The sequence below is a fragment of the Schistocerca piceifrons genome, chromosome 6, assembly GCF_021461385.2.
Source record: "Schistocerca piceifrons isolate TAMUIC-IGC-003096 chromosome 6, iqSchPice1.1, whole genome shotgun sequence".
Taxonomy (NCBI): Eukaryota; Metazoa; Arthropoda; class Insecta; order Orthoptera; family Acrididae; genus Schistocerca; species Schistocerca piceifrons.
The window spans coordinates 460,184,938-460,195,441 of record NC_060143.1 but is presented as its reverse complement, the minus strand read 5'-3'; positions in this window follow the sequence as shown (position 1 = coordinate 460,195,441).

Sequence of the window (10,504 nt, the reverse complement as noted above, 5' to 3'; positions counted from 1 at the left end):
GAAGAGGTGCAACCAGAGGCGAGGTTGTGGCTTGTAAAATTATAGGAAAAGGACCTATAAAAGGTAAGGGAAATATTATTTAAAGTGTTAAGTGAATTATTAAGGTTATTTTGGAATATATTATCGCATAAAGGAGGGGTTTCGGCTATCAGAACAGTCACCGTATGAAATAAATAAAAATTGAACAACAAGATTTCGTTATGAGTACGTAGGTATTAAAATTAAAAATTTTCTTATGTCCGTTATTCAAATAATTTCTTATACCTCATCAACTGCTGTGACACGTTGATGTTTCCCTCCACTGTTACTTATGTCTCTGCAGGTCTTCACGATCGTCCAAGCATTTATTACAATGTACTTTCTTCGACTAATGATGTTCAAACAACTTTTAAAAATTAATGTAATATATTATCAAGGTTAATAGTACTTAGCGTGCTTACATTTTTCATACAAGTCTTCAAATGCGTCTGGTATCTTTCAGATCTCAACACAGACAGAAATAATTAGTGTGCGATGGATTGTTCATTAATAATCATCTTTTTCCCCACTATCTTTTATCGTTGTCACAGATGTTATCGCCATCTAGCGGTCAGAGGGCGCGCCTTTTAATCAACTTAAAAAACTACCGCCATAGGCTCCATCAACGAAATCAAACATTCAACAGCGAAAGTATCATCAAACTGGTGTCTCGTTGGAACAAATATGTTCGTGGCTATGGTGCCCATGTTAAATGTGTAGACGTGAAGAATAAAGATGTGAAATGTTAATAACGTTTGTTTTATTTAACGAGCTCTATGATTTTTCACACGAAAAATCTGGAGGCAATACTTTTCGGTACCCCCTCGTGTAAAAGAGCAATAGTCGTGTTACAAAAATTTGATTGGTTCAGATCCCGTTTCAAAAATTTGGAAATTTATTTCCAGTTATTTCATTTGACTGACAACCTATGAAAACGTCCCAGTGACCTTTGCCGATATTGAGCGACTGGAACAACTTTAATTCGTTTCTGGACAAGTTTCCTTTCTTAATGATCATGGATGTTAAAAAGTAAATTCTGACATCTGATTAACATTAATTCAATTGCATAGCGTCTCCGTAGTTGAAACAGAATTATCATAAGCGAAGAATAATCCGATTTCGCAAGGCTACATGTTGTATTTGAATGAAGACAGAAACTTAAATTTTAACTTACACTTAGGGCTACAAAGTTTTTATTTTCAGAGGAATCACCCGATCGTACAAGAGCTTATCTTTAACATTAATACACGTACATCGTTAGACATCAGCCTACATACAAACTTAGGAGCAAATTCTTCATTTAATATTCACGATAGTTAATTGTGCCCTTTACTGGGTGCACGTCTGACATTTAGTGATTATTCCATACATTTGCGAGCATGTTTAGAGTCCATTCGCTGCCGTTACTACGCGGCGTAGCATTTCACCCAAAGATCTTGGATCTGGAGACTCAAATACGGCGTCTACTACAACCCCAACTTCCGTCGCTCAGTATAAATAAATAAATCACAAACGTAAAGATGAAGCCACCTATATGGGCAATGGTGGAATGGGACATCCGTACAGCCTTTATGCTGCATGTGGTGTAGGGGTGTACTCTCAAAGAAAATCACGTTGTACAGATGTGAGTGAACACTGTCTGTCGGAACGGAAAATGCAGTACTTGAGTTGTTGCTGTGTTACCGCAATCTGTACTCCAAGTACGAAGGGTAATGAACGAGGGAGAGATTGATCTAGCTGCCCCACTGAAAAATCCGCCATCAGCCACATGAACAGGCAACTGACAACTATCACCAAGATAACTTTTACATTAATTGCGTAAATTAGAATTCACATCCAGTTTCCATTTTCATTCGTGTAGAATATATAGTCTAACACTAAGTGTTGACCGAGCAGCCATCCAGCGCGATTGAAACCGATTATGCTGACGACTATAGAGAGATCGCACAAAGCATACAAGTAATTATTTGATACCACATCTCATGCGGACAGTAGTGTCCTCTAAAACTCAAATTTCTTACTATGTCAGGCTGACTGATCATGTTAAACATTCTGACGATAGTGGTAATACTGTAGCAATGGATTCAAACTGAGAAGTCTAGTGCGGGTAGCCCCTGCAAAAGTTTTTAAAACTGTGACTCTCGTTAAACCTTTTTGTTATGAAAGTGTTAGGCTATTGGAACATACATTTTCTAAACCTACGAGAAGACCAAACTGGGTAGGAAATTCCAAAAAAGAAAAACTCTTTTGTGAATTATCTGATACTCGGAGAATTTAAATGTAGTGATAAGGAAAAGATAGATTTCTATTCACCATAAAGACGAAACACTGAGTTACAACCAGACACAACGAAAAAATGGTTACACATTTAACTTTCGTCAAAGCCTCATTCAGAAAAGGTCTCATACACACATTCATTCACACAAGCTAACTCATGTCACGCACACATGACCGCCACCTACTGTAGCACGGTCCGTACTTGAGGAGCTGAATTAACATTTTGATGACCTTCTTTTCTCTCCATCCCTCGCTTCTTTTCTTCTTTCCTTTTTAACACTCTTACCCACCGAAGGACCGTGTTATGCACTCACATGGCGCCTATGCTGAAAAACTGGGGAAATAACTATTCTTCTGATTAACGTTAAAGTGTTTGGTACGAATCTTGAGTTGTTGCTCTGATCACTAGGACTTGAACCCATTACAAAGCCAAATAAAAAAGCTAAGTGAACGGAAAATAATGTTTCTAATATCGATTTCTCATCATGTCGGTAAGTACAGTGGAATTTCCTTTGTAGAGTACTTCAGTGCTGCTTAATTATCTACACAGATCGAAGCAGATTACGTCCTTGAAACTGCTGTTCTACTGTCAAGCATTGGCTCGGTTATATCTTTACAAACGGTGCAGAATTTATAACACTCTCAAAACACCAAACTATTGTTCTTCTCCCACTTCTTTTTTTTTCACAAGAACTTACCCCGTCTAGCTAACGGTTCCAATGTACTCGAGTTTCGGCAAATTTAATTTCAATTTCGCTGCCGGGTGCCCTTCCTGCCGCCCAGTCGCCAACGTAACCTGGATATGAATCGTGTAAACTTTCTTCTGTGTATTAAAGTATATTAACTGTTTGTTTTTCGTATTCCATGAGGCAGAAAGTGGGGATCAACTCAGAATTTGCCTAAATGAGTGTGGGAAACAGCCCAAAATCCATCCTCAGTCTGACCGTTGCGCCAGTTACACGGTCATCAGTCAGCCGCACGGATTCAGTCAGAGTCTGGCTCAGTTTCCTGTCTCGCTAGCTATCGCGTCATGTCTTACGAGCAGTCGATTTATTTCCCTTACACAGACAAATTATGGCTCAGTGCTTCATTCCTGATACGACAAGAGTCATGGAAAACCTCCTTATATCTTGTTGGACCTTCTTTTGGTCAGCGTAGCGGAGGAAATCGACGCGACATGGACTCATGTCGCTGGATGTCCCCTGTATAAATATTGGGCCATGCTGCCTCTGTAGCCGTCCATAAACTGCGAAAGTAGTAATGGTGCATCATTTTATGCAGGAACTGACCTCTTGCTTACATCAAATAAATGTCCGATGGGTGGCCAAATCATTCGCCCGAATCGTCCAGAATGATCTTCAAACAAATCGCGAACTACTGGGGCCCAGCGACATGGCGCGTTGTCCTCCATAATAACTTCATCGTTGTTTCGGAGCATCATGAGTAGCTGCAGATGGTCTCCAAGTAGTCTAACATAACAATTTCCACTCAGTGATCGATTCAGCTGGTCCAGAGGACTTAATCCATTCCGTGTAATTACAGCACTAGCTTACATAATGTCTTCTTGTCAGCTTGCCTCCATGGCTTCATGGGGTCTGCCCTACAGTCGAACCTTACCATCACCTCTTATCTGCTGAAATCGGGCGTCATCTGACCATGCCACTGTTATTCAGTCGTCTAGGACCCAACTGATTTGCTCATGAGCCCAGGAGATGGGCTGCAGGCGATGTCATGCTGTTAGCAAAAGTACTTGCGTCTGTCATCTGCTGCCATATCCCATTAACCTTAAATTTCGCAGCGCTGTCTTAACGGTTACGCTCGTCGTAGGTTCATCATTGATTTACGCCGTAGTGTTGGTTGTCTAGTAGCACTTACAATTCTTCACAAACGGTTCTTATCTCGATCGTTAAATGAAGGCCGTCGGCCACTGCGTTGTCTGTGGTGAGGTATAGCGTCTGAAATCTGGTATTCTCGGTGCGCTAGTGACACTTTGGATCTCGGAATATTGACTTCCATACCGATTTCCGACGGAGGTTCGAGTCCTCCCTCGGGCATGTGTGTGTGTGTGTGTGTGCTTAGGATAATTTAGGTTAAGTAGTGTGTAAGCTTAGAGACTGATGACCTTAGCAGTTAAGTCCCATAAGATTTCACAAACATTTGAACATTTGAACCGATTTCCGAAATGCAATGTTCCATGCGTCTAGCTCCAACTACCATCCCACTTTCAAAGCCTCTTAATTACCGACATGCGGCCACACTCTTGTCGGAAACGTTTCCACATGAAACACACCAGTCCGGAAATCAGAAGAATAGTATGTTGTGTACGCGATACTACCGCTATCTGTATATGTGAATATCGCTATCACGTCAGTGTACAACTTCCTTTCGAGCTTATCCTCTGACACTGTTCATGATACTGCTGCATGCATAATTCACTATACATTTTTGATATTGGCCATCAAGCCTGAAGAGTCAACTGTGTTCGTTTCTTCTGCTGACCTATAGAGCGGCAGTAGCAGTTGCCTGGTCACTGATCGATGCAGGACAGAAACAATGTACACTGCGCAACACTGTTAAAGAGCCACTTTCTTCCAAACCTCGTAATTGTCTCCCATTGAGACGCAGAAGTCTAAAATTTGGCTCAAAGTTGCCTCTTGCCTTCCTCTGCAACTGTGCAAACATTGACCCCTGTGACCTCACCCTCAGACTCGTCGAAGCTGCAAACAGCAAGGTGTCGACACATTAAAAAAAAAAAAAAAAAAAAAAAGTTATAGCTCAGAAGTTCATGTGAGGTGTAAAATGGATTAATGATGTCACATTGGTATCAAATCTTAACAAAATTCTGACTAACCCCACCGTGGATGCATCACAGGATAGGAGGTCGTCATAACCCCTCACACAAATATTTCACCCCTTCTTTTGCCGCCTCTGCGACGGAGGTCAGTGTTTCAATTTCGCTGTTTCCTTATGGACGGCTGGGGAAAATATTTCAGACTTATCGCCGTACAACATCAACACGAAGAAGGTCTCAGAGGGCGTTGATTCCCACAAATTTGTCTCTCGAAAAAGACAGTTCGCAATGCGATAAGGAGCAAGACGCCGTTGTCCATAAGCTTCGAAGCTGGGAACACCCCGTCGACTCAACCATCTTATAAGGACACCGTGGGTCTGTATCCGCACTGAACTTGATCACACGCGTTTGGGGTGTACCATGATGCAATTTCTACTGTGTGTACAGGTTGGAACCACTAGTTATCGCTCTAAACCATCAGACGAAATTGAAAGCAGCAAAGTGTGTTCATGCTTTTGCAGATCTCCTGTTCCGCGCCCACCTTTGCTGTGATCGCTCAAAACCATCAGACGAAATTGAAAGCAGCAAAGCGTGTTCATGCTTTTGCGGATCTCCTGTTCCGCGCCCACCTTTGCTGTGATCGCTCAAAACCATCAGACGAAATTGAAAGCAGCAAAGCGTGTTCATGCTTTTGCGGATCTCCTGTTCCGCGCCCACCTTTGCTGTGATCGCAAGAGGGAGCAGCAAAGACACATATCTGAATAAAATTGCAAACGGTCCCTCTAAGACTCGCCAGTTCAGTAACACTCGTTACCATCCACGAACCTTTATTGAGCACTTTAGAAACATACCTGTGCAGAGTCATCCAGTTATTAGGTGCCGGCGTCAAAGACATTCCTTTCCACACTATTAGATTTCGCATTTGGCCAGTGCATGCTACTTCACCGACTTAACGCGACTCATCTCAAGAGCGCAGAAACGGTTGTTTTTATTTTTATTGATTTATTTATTTGACACCAGCTTCCGTTAATCAGCGCTTGGCAGTCTCTGTACAGGTACATTTTTACAGTGCTCAGTAAAGATGCGTGGCTGGCGCTGAGAGTGTGGGATGTATTAGATGGACCCTTTGTTTGCCGGTTTAGTCAGGCATTACGAGGTTTCGACAAAGTGTTTTTGTTCCGCAGTGCATATAACATTCAATACTACATACGAAAAAATACTTGGCTGGGACTGTAAGGCTAACTGAAAGAAAAAAAAAATTAAATGTCTACAACTAACGATAAAGCTTTGTTGATTATTTCATAAAACACAAAATGGTCAGAGCGGCACAGAAGTTTTTATTTGAATGGTGAGCTGTTTCAGACCTTTGCACTCAATTATCAAACCATCGTGTAGGACAGTGTGTACCGTGTTACAAATAATGCACACAATACGTAAGGCCCACCAAGGTACAACTACGTTTGACGAGATGGTTACATAGTAAGTTCCACCATAACGCGTGTACGGTGGCCACAATGTTGTATGGGTGGCTGAGTGCAAGGTACTATTTGCCTACGCCTGTCCAATGCTAGAGGTTAGCACAATGGTCTCGCATTTGAGAGGACAACGGTTCATTCCGATTTAGGTTTCCTGCGCCTTCCCTAAATTCCCGCAGGCAAATGCCGAGATGGTTCCTTTGAAAGGGCACGCCCGATTTCTTTCTCCATCCTTTGATCAATCCCAGCGTCTGCTCCCTTTCTAATGACCTCAATTTCGACGGGTAATTATACCGTAATCTTTCTTCTCTTTTCTGTTCAGTGCTGCACGCAGCGAACGATGTTACGACAGCATTGAATATCGTCAGATAAAATGAGGTAGGGGGTGCTTAAGGGAGTGCACAACAGGGAGGCTGCTGGTTTTATTTTACAAAATTACGGAATAATGGTTACGCACGATCTTAAAAACATCCATTTCGGTTTGATGTTAAAACAAAATCGCAATACAAAGGACGAATGTATAAAGGAAATCTTGCGAATGCACGCACGCGCGCCTCGCTACGTCGCTAATAACCAGTCAGTGTAACATTAAATGACTGTAGGGTACTTTTTGATAAATAATTCAGTTTTTCCATATTTAAGTACTAAAATATCCAAGTCACATTGTAAAAGGAAGCAAGTACGAAAGGGATTTTATAAATGATCACGCGTCATACTTCGTAGCGCCACAAGTGGCCTAAGTGTAATAACAACTGAGTGTAACGTACATAATGATACACAATCCACATTACTTACACGTAGGAGCTAAAATGTCGAAGACCACTTAAGCAAGAGCACAACAATGCTCCAACATACTTTTGTTGGCAATAAAACATACAGCAATTCATTCCAAATCAATAATCACATAATAGAACACATATATTGCATCATCTATTGCATTAAAGCAATGAAACGCACAACACCGTGCTTACGAAGTCCATCCATACTGACCAGAACCATTCCGTTAGTAATACATCAACTATTAATCTCAAAGAGATTATCAGAAGCAGAGCAGGTCAGATCACCGTTAAAAACATCCAAAGAATGCTTGCAGAGTTCGTTCACAGTGAACGGAGCCCAGAGAACTGATGTGGAAAGTAAGTGATGAAATGTATCAAGCCTGTTATCATCTTCCAAAGGCATGCGCAAAAATTAAAACACCATGCCTGGGCAGCGAGGTGAGGGAGAGAGGGGAGTGGGATAAGGGCGGTTGAGGGAATGGAGCGCGGGGGGGGGGGGGGGGGGTCGAAGAATGGAAATCGGAAAGGAAAAGAAGGGAAACAGGTAACTGCGGGGGAGGGGGGGGGAGAAAACGTGAATGGTAGGTGAAGCAATCTTGTACATGTAATTTAAAAGTAGATACATCGAGAGGATTAATCTGATTCTTGTAAACACTGGTTTCTCTGTAGCTGACAAATTCAGATTTATCCGTCCCTTAAGTCAGACAATGTACAGCAACACATCAAGAAAATTCCCCCGTGAAATAAGAATGTAAAACAACCTATTGCCAATTATTATGCGTAACGGTATCGAGGAATATGCAGGCAAAGACCTGCCTAAGCATGTATCTCTTTAACGAGTTCTGGCCATTTGTTTATGATCAAACCAACATAATTTAACACAAATGTGAGAGTGGTATATTTGAATATGGCACAAGAATATTTCCTCTCCTTTTTTCTTGTTTTTTGAGTCATCAGTCTCCTGACTTGTTTGATTCGGTCCGCCACGAATTCATCTCCTCTGCCAATCTCTTCATCTCAGTGTAGCATTTGCAACCTATGTCTTCAATTATCTGCTGAAAGTATTCCAGTCTGTGTCTTTTTCTACAGTTTTTGCCCTCCACAGCTCCCTCTAGTACCATGAAAGTCATACCCTCATGTCTTAACACATGTCCTATCATACTGTCCCTTCTTCTTGTCACTGTTTCCACAATTTCCGTTCCTCACCGATTGTGCTCAGAACCTCCTCATTCCTTAACTTATCAGTTCGCCAATTTTTTTAACATTCGTCTGTAGCACCACATCTCAAATGCTCTGATTATCTTCCGGTTTCCCCATAGTCTATGTTTCACTACCATAGAATGCTGTGCTCCAAACGTACATTCTCAGAAATTTCTTCCTCAAATCGAGGCGTATGATTGATATTAGTAGACTTCTCTTGGCCAGGACTGACCTGTTTACTAATGATAGTCTGCTTTTGATCACCCCCTTGCTCCGTCTGTCATGGGTTATTTTGCTGCCAAAGTAGCAGAATTCCTTAACTTCATCTACCTCGTGACCATCAGTTATGATGTTTTCTCTCAGCTCTCACTTTCGCTACTTCACTACTTCTACAATTTACTTTCAGTCCATAGTCTGTACTCATTAGACTGTTAATTCTATTCTGCAGATCATGTAATTATTCTTCACTTTCACCGGGGATAGCAAAGTCAATAGCGAATCGTATCATTGATATCTTTTCACCTTGACTTTTAATTACACTTCTGAAACTTTTACTGTTATCAGTGCTTCTTCGATGAATAGGTTGAACAGTAGGTGCGAAAGAGTAAATCCATGTCTTATGCCGTCTTAATCCTTACTCTTCGTTCTTGGTCTGCCGCTCATATTACCCCCTCTTGAATCTTGTACACGTTGCATATTACCCGGCTCTCCCTGTAGCTTACCTCAATATTTCTCTGATTTCCGATCATCTTGCACCATTTTACATAGTCGATCGCTTTTTCCAGGTCGACAAATTCTATGAACGTGTCTTGATTTTTCTTTTGTCTTGCTTCCATTATCAACCGCAACGTCAGAATTGCTTCTCTGGTGCCTTTACCTCTCCAAAAGACAACCTGATCCTCATCTAACACCACATGCTCCATTCTCTTTTCCATTCTTCTACATATTATTCTTTGTCAGTGACTTGGACGCGTGAGCTGTTAAGCTGATTGTGTGATAATTTTCGCACTTCTCAGCTCTTGCAGTCTTCGGAATTGTGTGGATTATATTTTTCTGAAAGTGAGATGGTACTGGAACGTTTTTGCTTAACACCTGCTTTATTAACCTTTAAATCTAAAGGGAGTTGGAGGGTTGACCCAATAAAGTGAACATTTCAATTCCAATGTGTTTATTAACAACCAAAAACAATCTCACATAAAAAGTGACAGACGCCACTCAGGCAAGATTATTTACGAAACACATTACATAAAATCATTAGCAAGTTAATAAATCATTAGCCAACGATCTCCCATAAACATTGAGAAACAGGCAAAATATTTAAGAAACTCCCTCGTTTCATAAAATCATTAATAAACTAATAAACCATTAGCAACGATCTCATATACAATTTGGCAGAAGAGACTAAGGCTGAATTTGACCATAGCTTTAAAAAAACAACTCCAGTTAAGACACGTTATTTAAGACCCTTTCAATTCCAATACTTCAATATTACATGTAAAATAACAGTGGACACACAGCCTCAATTTTAACACGAATACTTAGAACATATTTATTAAAACGTAACTTGGGAAATCTTGCAAATTACTAGATTAGAGAACCTTGCAGAGCGAACCACGAAATTATTCAAATGCCCATTAGCTTGTAAGATGGGCTTTTATGGCATAGAAAGTTACAACTTTGAACACTCATAAATGTTTAACAATAGAAGTAAGGCCCATGCGTGTAAGGCCGAAGTTTAAACATGAACGGTGGAACAGACTGATGGAAGTAATACTTAACTCCTAACCAAGACGTGGCTCCGTTTGCGACCCCAAATCGAGTAGGCCACCGAAATGTGAACCCAGAAAGCGCTACCGAAGAGGAACACACGAGCTCAGGCGAAGTCAGCCACCTGCAAGCCAAACTTGCAATCTAAAGGGAAGCTCTGCGCTTCGGTTGCCCGCTGCCCCTACTCACTGAAACAC